Raw genomic sequence first — 15,349 nt, 5'->3', positions numbered from 1 at the left:
TGCAGTCCTATGTAACACCACAGATAACACAGTGATATCTCTGAGTACAGATAATGTAGTAGATGTCACCTGCAGTCCTATGTAACACCACAGATAACACAGTGATATCTCTGAGTACAGATAATGTAGTAGATGTCACCTGCAGTCCTATGTAACACCACAGATAACACAGTGATATCTCTGAGTACAGATAATGTAGTAGATGTCACCTGCAGTCCTATGTAACACCACAGATAACACAGTGATATCTCTGAGTACAGATAATGTAGTAGATGTCACCTGCAGTCCTATGTAACACCACAGATAACACAGTGATATCTCTGAGTACAGATAATGTAGTAGATGTCTCCTGCAGTCCTATGTAACACCACAGATAACACAGTGATATCTCTGAGTACAGATAATGTAGTAGATATCACCTGCAGTCCTATGTAACACCACAGATAACACAGTGATATCTCTGAGTACAGATAATGTAGTAGATATCACCTGCAGTCCTATGTAACACCACAGATAACACAGTGATATCTCTGAGTACAGATAATGTGGTAGATGTCACCTGCAGTCCTATGTAACACCACAGATAACACAGTGATATCTCTCTGAGTACAGATAATGTAGTAGATGTCACCTGCAGTCCTATGTAACACCACAGATAACACAGTGATATCTCTGAGTACAGATAATGTAGTAGATATCACCTGCAGTCCTATGTAACACCACAGATAACACAGTGATTTCTCTGAGTACAGATAATGTAGTAGATGTCGCCTGCAGTCCTATGTAACACTAGAGATAACACAGTGATATCTCTCTGAGAACAGATAATGTAGTAGATGTCACCTGCAGTCCTATGTAACACCACAGATAACACAGTGATATCTCTGAGTACAGATAATGTAGTAGATGTCACCTGCAGTCCTATGTAACACCACAGATAACACAGTGATATCTCTGAGTACAGATAATGTAGTAGATGTCACCTGCAGTTTTATGTAACACCACAGATAACACAGTGATATCTCTCTGAGTACAGATAATGTAGTAGATGTCACCTGCAGTCCTATGTAACACCACAGATAACACAGTGATATCTCTGAGTACAGATAATGTAGTAGATATCACCTGCAGTCCTATGTAACACCACAGATAACACAGTGATATCTCTGAGTACAGATAATGTAGTAGATGTCGCCTGCAGTCCTATGTAACACCACAGATAACACAGTGATATCTCTGAGTACAGATAATGTAGTAGATGTCGCCTGCAGTCCTATGTAACACCACAGATAACACAGTGATATCTCTGAGTACAGATAATGTAGTAGATATCACCTGCAGTCCTATGTAACACCACAGATAACACAGTGATATCTCTCTGAGTACAGATAATGTAGTAGATGTCACCTGCAGTCCTATGTAACACCACAGATAACACAGTGATATCTCTGAGTACAGATAATGTAGTAGATATCACCTGCAGTCCTATGTAACACCACAGATAACACAGTGATATCTCTGAGTACAGATAATGTAGTAGATGTCGCCTGCAGTCCTATGTAACACCACAGATAACACAGTGATATCTCTGAGTACAGATAATGTAGTAGATGTCACCTGCAGTCCTATGTAACACCACAGGTAACACAGTGATCTCTGAGTACAGATAATGTGGTAGATGTCACCTGCAGTCCTATGTAACACCACAGATAACACAGTGATATCTCTGAGTACAGATAATGTAGTAGATGTCACCTGCAGTCCTATGTAACACCACAGATAACACAGTGATATCTCTGAGTACAGATAATGTAGTAGATGTCATCTGCAGTCCTATGTAACACCACAGATAACACAGTGATATCTCTGAGTACAGATAATGTAGTAGATGTCACCTGCAGTCCTATGTAACACCACAGATAACACAGTGATATCTCTGAGTACAGATAATGCAGTAGATGTCACATGCAGTCCTATGTAACACCACAGATAACACAGTGATCTCTCTGAGTACAGATAATGTAGTAGATGTCACCTGCAGTCCTATGTAACACCACAGATAACACAGTGATATCTCTGAGTACAGATAATGTAGTAGATGTCACCTGCAGTCCTATGTAACACCACAGATAACAAAGTGATATCTCTCTGAGTACAGATAATGTAGTAGATGTCACCTGCAGTCCTATGTAACACCACAGATAACACAGTGATATCTCTGAGTACAGATAATGTAGTAGATGTCACCTGCAGTCCCATGTAACACCACAGATAACACAGTGATATCTCTGAGTACAGATAATGTAGTAGATGTCACCGGCAGTCCTATGTAACACCACAGATAACACAGTGATATCTCTGAGTACAGATAATGTAGTAGATGTCACCTGCAGTCCTATGTAACACCACAGATAACACAGTGATATCTCTGAGTACAGATAATGTAGTAGATGTCACTTGCAGTCCTATGTAACACCACAGATAACACAGTGATATCTCTGAGTACAGATAATGTAGTAGATGTCACCTGCAGTCCTATGTAACACCACAGATAACACAGTGATATCTCTGAGTACAGATAATGTAGTAGATGTCACCTGCAGTCCTATGTAACACCACAGATAACACAGTGATATCTCTGAGTACAGATAATGTAGTAGATGTCACCTGCAGTCCTATGTAACACCACAGATAACACAGTGATATCTCTGAGTACAGATAATGTAGTAGATGTCACCTGCAGTCCTATGTAACACCACAGATAACACAGGGATATCTCTCTGAGTACAGATAATGTAGTAGATGTCACCTGCAGTCCTATGTAACACCACAGATAACAGTGATATCTCTGAGTACAGATAATGTAGTAGATGTCACCTGCAGTCCTATGTAACACCACAGATAACACAGGGATATCTCTGAGTACAGATAATGTAGTAGATGTCACCTGCAGTCCTATGTAACACCACAGATAACACAGTGATATCTCTGAGTACAGATAATGTAGTAGATGTCACTTGCAGTCCTATGTAACACCACAGATAACACAGTGATATCTCTGAGTACAGATAATGTAGTAGATGTCACCTGCAGTCCTATGTAACACCACAGATAACACAGTGATATCTCTGAGTACAGATAATGTAGTAGATGTCACCTGCAGTCCTATGTAACACCACAGATAACACAGTGATATCTCTGAGTACAGATAATGTAGTAGAAGTCACCTGCAGTCCTATGTAACACCACAGATAACACAGTGATATCTCTGAGTACAGATAATGTAGTAGATGTCACCTGCAGTCCTATGTAACACCACAGATAACACAGTGATAGCTCTGAGTACAGATAATGTAGTAGATGTCACCTGCAGTCCTATGTAACACCACAGATAACACAGTGATATCTCTGAGTACAGATAATGTAGTGGATGTCACCTGCAGTCCTATGTAACACCACAGATAACACAGTGATATCTCTCTGAGTACAGATAATGTAGTAATGTCACCTGCAGTCCTATGTAACACCACAGATAACACAGTGATATCCCTGAGTACAGATAATGTAGTAGATGTCACCTGCAGTCCTATGTAACACCACAGATAACACAGTGATATCCCTGAGTACAGATAATGTAGTAGATGTCACCTGCAGTCCTATGTAACACCACAGATAACACAGTGATATCTCTGAGCACAGATAATGTAGTAGATGTCACCTGCAGTCCTATGTAACCCCACAGATAACACAGTGATATCTCTCTGAGTACAGATAATGTAGTAGATGTCGCCTGCAGTCCTATGTAACAGCACAGATAACACAGTGATATCTCTGAGTACAGATAATGTAGTAGATGTCACCTGCAGTCCTATGTAACACCACAGATAACACAGTGATATCTCTGAGTACAGATAATGTAGTAGATGTCACCTGCAGTCCTATGTAACACCACAGATAACACAGTGATATCTCTGAGTACAGATAATGTAGTAGATGTCACCTGCAGTCCTATGTAACACCACAGATAACACAGTGATATCTCTGAGTACAGATAATGTAGTAGATGTCACCTGCAGTCCTATGTAACACCACAGATAACACAGTGATATCTCTCTGAGTACAGATAATGTAGTAGATGTCACCTGCAGTCCTATGTAACACCACAGATAACACAGTGATATCTCTGAGTACAGATAATGTAGTAGATATCACCTGCAGTCCTATGTAACACCACAGATAACACAGTGATTTCTCTGAGTACAGATAATGTAGTAGATATCACCTGCAGTCCTATGTAACACCACAGATAACACAGTGATATCTCTCTGAGTACAGATAATGTAGTAGATGTCACCTGCAGTCCTATGTAACACCACAGATAACACAGTGCTATCTCTGAGTACAGATAATGTAGTAGATGTCACCTGCAGTCCTATGTAACACCACAGATAACACAGTGATATCTCTCTGAGTACAGATAATGTAGTAGATGTCGCCTGCAGTCCTATGTAACACCACAGATAACACAGTGATATCTCTGAGTACAGATAATGTAGTAGATGTCACCTGCAGTCCTATGTAACACCACAGATAACACAGTGATATCTCTGAGTACAGATAATGTAGTAAATGTCACCTGCAGTCCTATGTAACACCACAGATAATACAGTGATATCTCTGAGCACAGATAATGTAGTTGATGTCATCTGCAGTCCTATGTAACACCACAGATAATACAGTGATATCTCTGAGGACAGATAATGTAGTAGATGTCACCTGCAGTCCTATGTAACACCACAGATAACACAGTGATATCTCTGAGTACAGATAATGCAGTAGATGTCACATGCAGTCCTATGTAACACCACAGATAACACAGTGATATCTCTGAGTACAGATAATGTAGTAAATGTCACCTGCAGTCCTATGTAACACCACAGATAATACAGTGATATCTCTGAGCACAGATAATGTAGTTGATGTCATCTGCAGTCCTATGTAACACCACAGATAATACAGTGATATCTCTGAGTACAGATAATGTAGTAGATGTCACCTGCAGTCCCATGTAACACCACAGATAACACAGTGATATCTCTGAGTACAGATAATGTAGTAGATGTCACCTGCAGTCCTATGTAACACCACAGATAACACAGTGATATCTCTGAGTACAGATAATGTAGTAGATGTCACCTGCAGTCCTATGTAACACCACAGATAACACAGTGATATCTCTCTGAGTACAGATAATGTAGTAGATGTCACCTGCAGTCCTATGTAACACCACAGATAACACAGTGATATCTCTGAGTACAGATAATGTAGTAGATGTCACCTGCAGTCCTATGTAACACCACAGATAACACAGTGATATCTCTCTGAGTACAGATAATGTAGTTGATGTCACCTGCAGTCCTATGTAACACCACAGATAACACTGTGATATCTCTGAGTACAGATAATGTAGTAGATGTCACATGCAGTCCTATGTAACACCACAGATAGCACAGTGATATCTCTGAGTACAGATAATGCAGTAGATGTCACCTGCAGTCCTATGTAACACCACAGATAACACAGTGATATCTCTGAGTACAGATAATGTAGTAGATGTCACCTGCAGTCCTATGTAACACCACAGATAACACAGTGATATCTCTGAGTACAGATAATGTAGTAGATGTCCCCTGCAGTCCTATGTAACACCACAGATAACACAGTGATATCTCTGAGTACAGATAATGCAGTAGATGTCACCTGCAGTCCTATGTAACACCACAGATAACACAGTGATATCTCTGAGTACAGATAATGTAGTAGATGTCACCGGCAGTCCTATGTAACACCACAGATAACACAGTGATATCTGAGTACAGATAATGTAGTAGATGTCACCTGCAGTCCTATGTAACACCACAGATAACACAGTGATATCTCTGAGTACAGATAATGTAGTAGATGTCACCTGCAGTCCTATGTAACACCACAGATAACACAGTGATATCTCTGAGTACAGATAATGTAGTAGATGTCACCTGCAGTCCTATGTAACACCACAGATAACACAGTGATATCTCTGAGTACAGATAATGTAGTAGATGTCACCTGCAGTCCTATGTAACACCACAGATAACACAGTGATCTCTCTGAGTACAGATAATGTAGTAGATGTCACCTGCAGTCCTATGTAACACCACAGATAACACAGTGATATCTCTCTGAGTACAGATAATGTAGTAATGTCACCTGCAGTCCTATGTAACACCACAGATAACACAGTGATATTTCTCTGAGTACAGATAATGTAGTAGATATCACCTGCAGTCCTATGTAACACCACAGATAACACAGTGATATCTCTGAGTACAGATAATGTAGTAGATGTCACCTGCAGTCCTATGTAACACCACAGATAACACAGTGATATCTCTGAGTACAGATAATGTAGTAGATGTCACCTGCAGTCCTATGTAACACCACAGATAACACAGTGATATCTCTCTGAGTACAGATAATGTAGTAGATGTCACCTGCAGTCCTATGTAACACCACAGATAACACAGTGATATCTCTGAGTACAGATATTGTAGTAGATGTCACCTGCAGTCCTATGTAACACCACAGATAACACAGTGATATCTCTGAGTACAGATAATGTAGTAGATGTCACCTGCAGTCCTATGTAACACCACAGATAACACAGTGATATCTCTGAGTACAGATAATGTAGTAGATGTCACCTGCAGTCCTATGTAACACCACAGATAACACAGTGATATCTCTGAGTACAGATAATGTAGTAGATGTCACCTGCAGTCCTATGTAACACCACAGATAACACAGTGATATCTCTGAGTGCAGATAATGTAGTAGCTGTCACCTGCAGTCCCATGTAACACCACAGATAACACAGTGATATCTCTGAGTACAGATAATGTAGTAGATGTCACCTGCAGTCCTATGTAACACCACAGATAACACAGTGAGATCTCTCTGAGTACAGATAATGTAGTAGATGTCACCTGCAGTCCTATGTAACACCACAGATAACACAGTGATATCTCTCTGAGTACAGATAATGTAGTAGATGTCACCTGCAGTCCTATGTAACACCACAGATAACAGTGATATCTCTCTGAGTACAGATAATGTAGTAGATGTCACCTGCAGTCCTATGTAACACCACAGATAACACAGTGATATCTCTGAGTACAGATAATGTAGTAGATGTCACCTGCAGTCCTATGTAACACCACAGATAACACAGTGATATCTCTGAGTACAGATAATGTAGTAGATGTCACCTGCAGTCCTATGTAACACCACAGATAACACAGTGATATCTCTGAGTACAGATAATGTAGTAGATGTCACCTGCAGTCCTATGTAACACCACAGATAACACAGTGATATCTCTGAGTACAGATAATGTAGTAGATGTCTCCTGCAGTCCTATGTAACACCACAGATAACACAGTGATATCTCTCTGAGTACAGATAATGTAGTAGATGTCACCTGCAGTCCTATGTAACACCACAGATAACACAGTGATCTCTCTGAGTACAGATAATTTAGTAGATGTCACCTGCAGTCCTATGTAACACCACAGATAACACAGTGATATCTCTCTGAGTACAGATAATGTAGTAATGTCACCTGCAGTCCTATGTAACACCACAGATAACACAGTGATATCTCTGAGTACAGATAATGTAGTAGATGTCACCTGCAGTCCTATGTAACACCACAGATAACAGTGATATCTCTGAGTACAGATAATGTAGTAGATATCACCTGCAGTCCTATGTAACACCACAGATAACACAGTGATATCTCTGAGTACAGATAATGTAGTAGATGTCACCTGCAGTCCTATGTAACACCACAGATAACACAGTGATATCTCTGAGTACAGATAATGTAGTAGATGTCACCTGCAGTCCTATGTAACACCACAGATAACACAGTGATATCTCTGAGTACAGATAATGTAGTAGATGTCACCTGCAGTCCTATGTAACACCACAGATAACACAGTGATATCTCTGAGTACAGATAATGTAGTAGATGTCACCTGCAGTCCTATGTAACAGCACAGATAACACAGTGATATCTCTGAGTACAGATAATGTAAGAGATGTTACCTGCAGTCCTATGTAACACCACAGATAACACAGTGATATCTCTCTGAGTACAGATAATGTAGTAGATGTCACCTGCAGTCCTATGTAACACCACAGATAACACAGTGATATCTCTCTGAGTACAGATAATGTAGTAGATGTCACCTGCAGTCCTATGTAACACCACAGATAACACAGTGATATCTCTGAGTACAGATAATGTAGTAGATGTCGCCTGCAGTCCTATGTAACACCACAGATAACACAGTGATGTCTCTGAGTACAGATAATGTAGTAGATGTCACCTGCAGTCCTATGTAACACCACAGATAACACAGTGATGTCTCTGAGTACAGATAATGTAGTAGATGTCACCTGCAGTCCTATGTAACACCACAGATAACACAGTGATATCTCTGAGTACAGATAATGTAGTAATGTCACCTGCAGTCCTATGTAACACCACAGATAACACAGTGATATCTCTGAGTACAGATAATGTAGTAGATGTCTCCTGCAGTCCTATGTAACACCACAGATAACACAGTGATATCTCTGAGTACAGATAATGTAGTAGAGGTCACCTGCAGTCCTATGTAACACCACAGATAACACAGTGATATCTCTGAGTACAGATAATGTAGTAGATGTCACCTGCAGTCCTATGTAACACCACAGATAACACAGTGATATCTCTGAGTACAGATAATGTAGTAGATGTCACCTGCAGTCCTATGTAACACCACAGATAACACAGTGATATCTCTGAGTACAGATAATGTAGTAGAAGTCACCTGCAGTCCTATGTAACACCACAGATAACACAGTGATAGCTCTGAGTACAGATAATGTAGTAGATGTCACCTGCAGTCCTATGTAACACCACAGATAACACAGTGATCTCTCTGAGTACAGATAATGTAGTAGATGTCACCTGCAGTCCTATGTAACACCACAGATAACACAGTGATATCTCTCTGAGTACAGATAATGTAGTAATGTCACCTGCAGTCCTATGTAACACCACAGATAACACAGTGATATTTCTCTGAGTACAGATAATGTAGTAGATGTCACCTGCAGTCCTATGTAACACCACAGATAACACAGTGATATCTCTGAGTACAGATAATGTAGTAGATGTCACCTGCAGTCCTATGTAACACCACAGATAACACAGTGATATCTCTGAGTACAGATAATGTAGTAGATGTCACCTGCAGTCCTATGTAACACCACAGATAACACAGTGATATCTCTCTGAGTACAGATAATGTAGTAGATGTCACCTGCAGTCCTATGTAACACCACAGATAACACAGTGATATCTCTGAGTACAGATAATGTAGTAGATGTCACCTGCAGTCCTATGTAACACCACAGATAACACAGTGATATCTCTGAGTACAGATAATGCAGTAGATGTCACCTGCAGTCCTATGTAACACCACAGATAAAAGTGATATCTCTGAGTACAGATAATGTAGTAGATGTCACCTGCAGTCCTATGTAACACCACAGATAACACAGTGATATCTCTGAGTACAGATAATGTGGTAGATGTCACCTGCAGTCCTATGTAACACCACAGATAACAGTGATATCTCTGAGTACAGATAATGTAGTAGATGTCTCCTGCAGTCCTATGTAACACCACAGATAACACAGTGATATCTCTGAGTACAGATAATGTAGTAGATGTCACCTGCAGTCCTATGTAACACCACAGATAACACAGTGATATAATTGAGTACATATAATGTAGTAGATGTCACCTGCAGTCCTATGTAACACCACAGATAACACAGTGATATCTCTGAGTACAGATAATGTGGTAGATGTCACCTGCAGTCCTATGTAACACCACAGATAACACAGTGATATCTCTGAGTACAGATAATGTAGTAGATGTCACCTGCAGTCCTATGTAACACCACAGATAACACAGTGATATCTCTGAGTACAGATAATGTAGTAGATGTCACCTGCAGTCCTATGTAACACCACAGATAACAGTGATATCTCTGAGTACAGATAATGTAGTAGATGTCACCTGCAGTCCTATGTAACACCACAGATAACACAGTGATATCTCTGAGTACAGATAATGTAGTAGATATCACCTGCAGTCCTATGTAACACCACAGATAACACAGTGATTTCTCGGAGTACAGATAATGTAGTAGATGTCGCCTGCAGTCCTATGTAACACCACAGATAACACAGTGATATCTCTGAGTACAGATAATGTAGTAGATGTCACCTGCAGTCCTATGTAACACCACAGATAACACAGTGATATCTCTGAGTACAGATAATGTAGTAGATGTCACCTGCAGTCCTATGTAACACCACAGATAACACAGTGATATCTCTGAGTACAGATAATGTAGTAGATGTCCCCTGCAGTCCTATGTAACACCACAGATAACACAGTGATATCTCTGAGTATAGATAATGTAGTAGATGTCACCTGCAGTCCTATGTAACACCACAGATAACACAGTGATATCTCAGAGTACAGATAATGTGGTAGATGTCACCTGCAGTCCTATGTAACACCACAGATAACACAGTGATATCTCTCTGAGTACAGATAATGTAGTAGAAGTCACCTGCAGTCCTATGTAACACCACAGATAACACAGTGATATCTCTGAGTACAGATAATGTAGTAGATGTCACCTGCAGTCCTATGTAACACCACAAATAACACAGTGATATCTCTGAGTACAGATAATGTGGTAGATGTCACCTGCAGTCCTATGTAACACCACAGATAACACAGTGATATCTCTCTGAGTATAGATAATGTAGTAGATGTCACCTGCAGTCCTATGTAACACCACAGATAACACAGTGATATCTCTCTGAGTACAGATAATGTAGTAGATGTCACCTGCAGTCCTATGTAACACCACAGATAACACAGTGATAACTGTCTGAGTACAGATAATGTAGTAGATGTCACCTGCAGTCCTATGTAACACCACAGATAACACAGTGATATCTCTCTGAGTACAGATAATGTAGTAGATGTCACCTGCAGTCCTATGTAACACCACAGATAACACAGTGATATCTCTGAGTACAGATAATGTAGTAGAAGTCACCTGCAGTCCTATGTAACACCACAGATAACACAGTGATATCTCTGAGTACAGATAATGTAGTAGATGTCACCTGCAGTCCTATGTAACACCACAGATAACACAGTGATATCTCTGAGTACAGATAATGTAGTTGATGTCACCTGCAGTCCTATGTAACACCACAGATAACACAGTGATATCTCTGAGTACAGATAATGTAGTAGATGTCACCTGCAGTCCTATGTAACACCACAGATAACACAGTGATATCTCTCTGAGTACAGATAATGTAGTAGATGTCACCTGCAGTCCTATGTAACACCACAGATAACACAGTGATATCTCTGAGTACAGATAATGTAGTAGATGTCACCTGCAGTCCTATGTAACACCACAGATAACACAGTGATATCTCTGAGTACAGATAATGTAGTAGATGTCGCCTGCAGTCCTATGTAACACCACAGATAACACAGTGATATCTCTGAGTACAGATAGTGTAGTAGATGTCACCTGCAGTCCTATGTAACACCACAGATAACACAGTGATATCTCTCTGAGTACAGATAATGTAGTAGATGTCACCTGCAGTCCTATGTAACACCACAGATAACACAGTGATATCTCTGAGTACAGATAGTGTAGTAGATGTCACCTGCAGTCCTATGTAACACCACAGATAACACAGTGATATCTCTCTGAGTACAGATAATGTAGTAGATGTCACCTGCAGTCCTATGTAACACCACAGATAACACAGTGATATCTCTGAGTACAGATAATGCAGTAGATGTCACCTGCAGTCCTATGTAACACCACAGATAACAGTGATATCTCTGAGTACAGATAATGTAGTAGATGTCACCTGCAGTCCTATGTAACACCACAGATAACACAGTGATATCTCTGAGTACAGATAATGTGGTAGATGTCACCTGCAGTCCTATGTAACACCACAGATAACAGTGATATCTCTGAGTACAGATAATGTAGTAGATGTCACCTGCAGTCCTATGTAACACCACAGATAACACAGTGATATAATTGAGTACAGATAATGTAGTAGATGTCATCTGCAGTCCTATGTAACACCACAGATAACACTGTGATATCTCTGAGTACAGATAATGTAGTAGATGTCACCTGCAGTCCTATGTAACACCACAGATAACACAGTGATATCTCTGAGTACAGATAATGTAGTAGATGTCACCTGCAGTCCTATGTAACACCACAGATAACACAGTGATATCTCTGAGTACAGATAATGTAGTAGATGTCACCTGCAGTCCTATGTAACACCACAGATAACAGTGATATCTCTGAGTACAGATAATGTAGTAGATGTCACCTGCAGTCCTATGTAACACCACAGATAACACAGTGATATCTCTGAGTACAGATAATGTAGTAGATATCACCTGCAGTCCTATGTAACACCACAGATAACACAGTGATTTCTCGGAGTACAGATAATGTAGTAGATGTCGCCTGCAGTCCTATGTAACACCACAGATAACACAGTGATATCTCTGAGTACAGATAATGTAGTAGATGTCACCTGCAGTCCTATGTAACACCACAGATAACACAGTGATATCTCTGAGTACAGATAATGTAGTAGATGTCACCTGCAGTCCTATGTAACACCACAGATAACACAGTGATATCTCTGAGTACAGATAATGTAGTAGATGTCCCCTGCAGTCCTATGTAACACCACAGATAACACAGTGATATCTCTGAGTATAGATAATGTAGTAGATGTCACCTGCAGTCCTATGTAACACCACAGATAACACAGTGATATCTCAGAGTACAGATAATGTGGTAGATGTCACCTGCAGTCCTATGTAACACCACAGATAACACAGTGATATCTCTCTGAGTACAGATAATGTAGTAGAAGTCACCTGCAGTCCTATGTAACACCACAGATAACACAGTGATATCTCTGAGTACAGATAATGTAGTAGATGTCACCTGCAGTCCTATGTAACACCACAAATAACACAGTGATATCTCTGAGTACAGATAATGTGGTAGATGTCACCTGCAGTCCTATGTAACACCACAGATAACACAGTGATATCTCTCTGAGTATAGATAATGTAGTAGATGTCACCTGCAGTCCTATGTAACACCACAGATAACACAGTGATATGTCTCTGAGTACAGATAATGTAGTAGATGTCACCTGCAGTCCTATGTAACACCACAGATAACACAGTGATAACTGTCTGAGTACAGATAATGTAGTAGATGTCACCTGCAGTCCTATGTAACACCACAGATAACACAGTGATATCTCTCTGAGTACAGATAATGTAGTAGATGTCACCTGCAGTCCTATGTAACACCACAGATAACAGTGATATCTCTCTGAGTACAGATAATGTAGTAGATGTCACCTGCAGTCCTATGTAACACCACAGATGACACAGTGATATCTCTGAGTACAGATAATGTAGTAGATGTCACCTGCAGTCCTATGTAACACCACAGATAACACAGTGATATCTCTGAGTACAGATAATGTAGTAGATGTCCCCTGCAGTCCTATGTAACACCACAGATAACACAGTGATATCTCTGAGTACAGATAATGTAGTAGATGTCCCCTGCAGTCCTATGTAACACCACAGATAACAGTGATATCTCTGAGTACAGATAATGTAGTAGATGTCACCTGCAGTCCTATGTAACACCACAGATAACACAGTGCTATCTCTGAGTACAGATAATGTAGTAGATGTCACCTGCAGTCCTATGTAACACCACAGATAACACAGTGATATCTCTGAGTACAGATAATGTAGTAGATGTCACCTGCAGTCCTATGTAACACCACAGATAACACAGTGATAGTTTTCTGAGTACAGATAATATAGTAGATGTTACCTGCAGTCCTATGTAACACCACAGATAACACAGTGATATTTCTGAGTACAGATAATGTAGTAGATGTCACCTGCAGTCCTATGTAACACCACAGATAACACAGTGATATCTCTGAGTACAGATAATGTAGTAGATGTCCCCTGCAGTCCTATGTAACACCACAGATAACAGTGATATCTCTGAGTACAGATAATGTAGTAGATGTCACCTGCAGTCCTATGTAACACCACAGATAACACAGTGATATCTCTGAGTACAGATAATGTAGTAGATGTCACCTGCAGTCCTATGTAACACCACAGATAACACAGTGATATCTCTGAGTACAGATAATGTAGTAGATGTCACCTGCAGTCCTATGTAACACCACAGATAACACAGTGATATCTCTGAGTACAGATAATGTAGTAGATATTACCTGCAGTCCTATGTAACACCACAGATAACACAGTGATATCTCTGAGTACAGATAATGTAGTAGATGTCACCTGCAGTCCTATGTAACACCACAGATAACACAGTGATATCTCTGAGTACAGATAATGTAGTTGATGTCACCTGCAGTCCTATGTAACACCACAGATAACACAGTGATATCTCTGAGTACAGATAATGTAGTAGATGTCACCTGCAGTCCTATGTAACACCACAGATAACACAGTGCTATCTCTGAGTACAGATAATGTAGTAGATGTCACCTGCAGTCCTATGTAACACCACAGATAACACAGTGATATCTCTGAGTACAGATAATGTAGTAGATGTCACCTGCAGTCCTATGTAACACCACAGATAACACAGTGATATCTCTGAGTACAGATAATGTAGTAGATATTACCTGCAGTCCTATGTAACACCACAGATAACACAGTGATATCTCTGAGTACAGATAATGTAGTAGAAGTCACCTGCAGTCCTATGTAACACCACAGATAACACAGTGATATCTCTGAGTACAGATAATGTAGTAGATGTCACCTGCAGTCCTATGTAACACCACAGATAACACAGTGATATCTCTGAGTACAGATAATGTAGTAGATGTCACCTGCAGTCCTATGTAACACCACAGATAACACAGTGATATCTCTGAGTACAGATAATGTAGTAGATGCCACCTGCAGTCCTATGTAACACCACAGATAACACAGTGCTATCTCTGAGTACAGATAATGTAGTAGATGTCACCTGCAGTCCTATGTAACACCACAGATAACACAGTGATATCT

At 40.1% G+C, this 15,349-nt stretch overlaps 1 protein-coding gene across 1 annotated transcript in view; it reads right to left on the bottom strand.

Moving 5' to 3' along the window:
• The window catches only part of ABLIM1 (actin binding LIM protein 1), a 331,013-nt gene that overhangs the window by 184,651 nt on the left and 131,013 nt on the right, over positions 1-15,349 (bottom strand). The window lies entirely within an intron of this gene.

This window comes from Anomaloglossus baeobatrachus, chromosome 5 (genome assembly GCF_048569485.1).
Source record: "Anomaloglossus baeobatrachus isolate aAnoBae1 chromosome 5, aAnoBae1.hap1, whole genome shotgun sequence".
NCBI classification, from domain to species: domain Eukaryota; kingdom Metazoa; phylum Chordata; class Amphibia; order Anura; family Aromobatidae; genus Anomaloglossus; species Anomaloglossus baeobatrachus.
The sequence above is the reverse complement of the archived record's forward strand: the minus strand, read 5'-3'. Positions and strand labels throughout refer to the sequence as shown.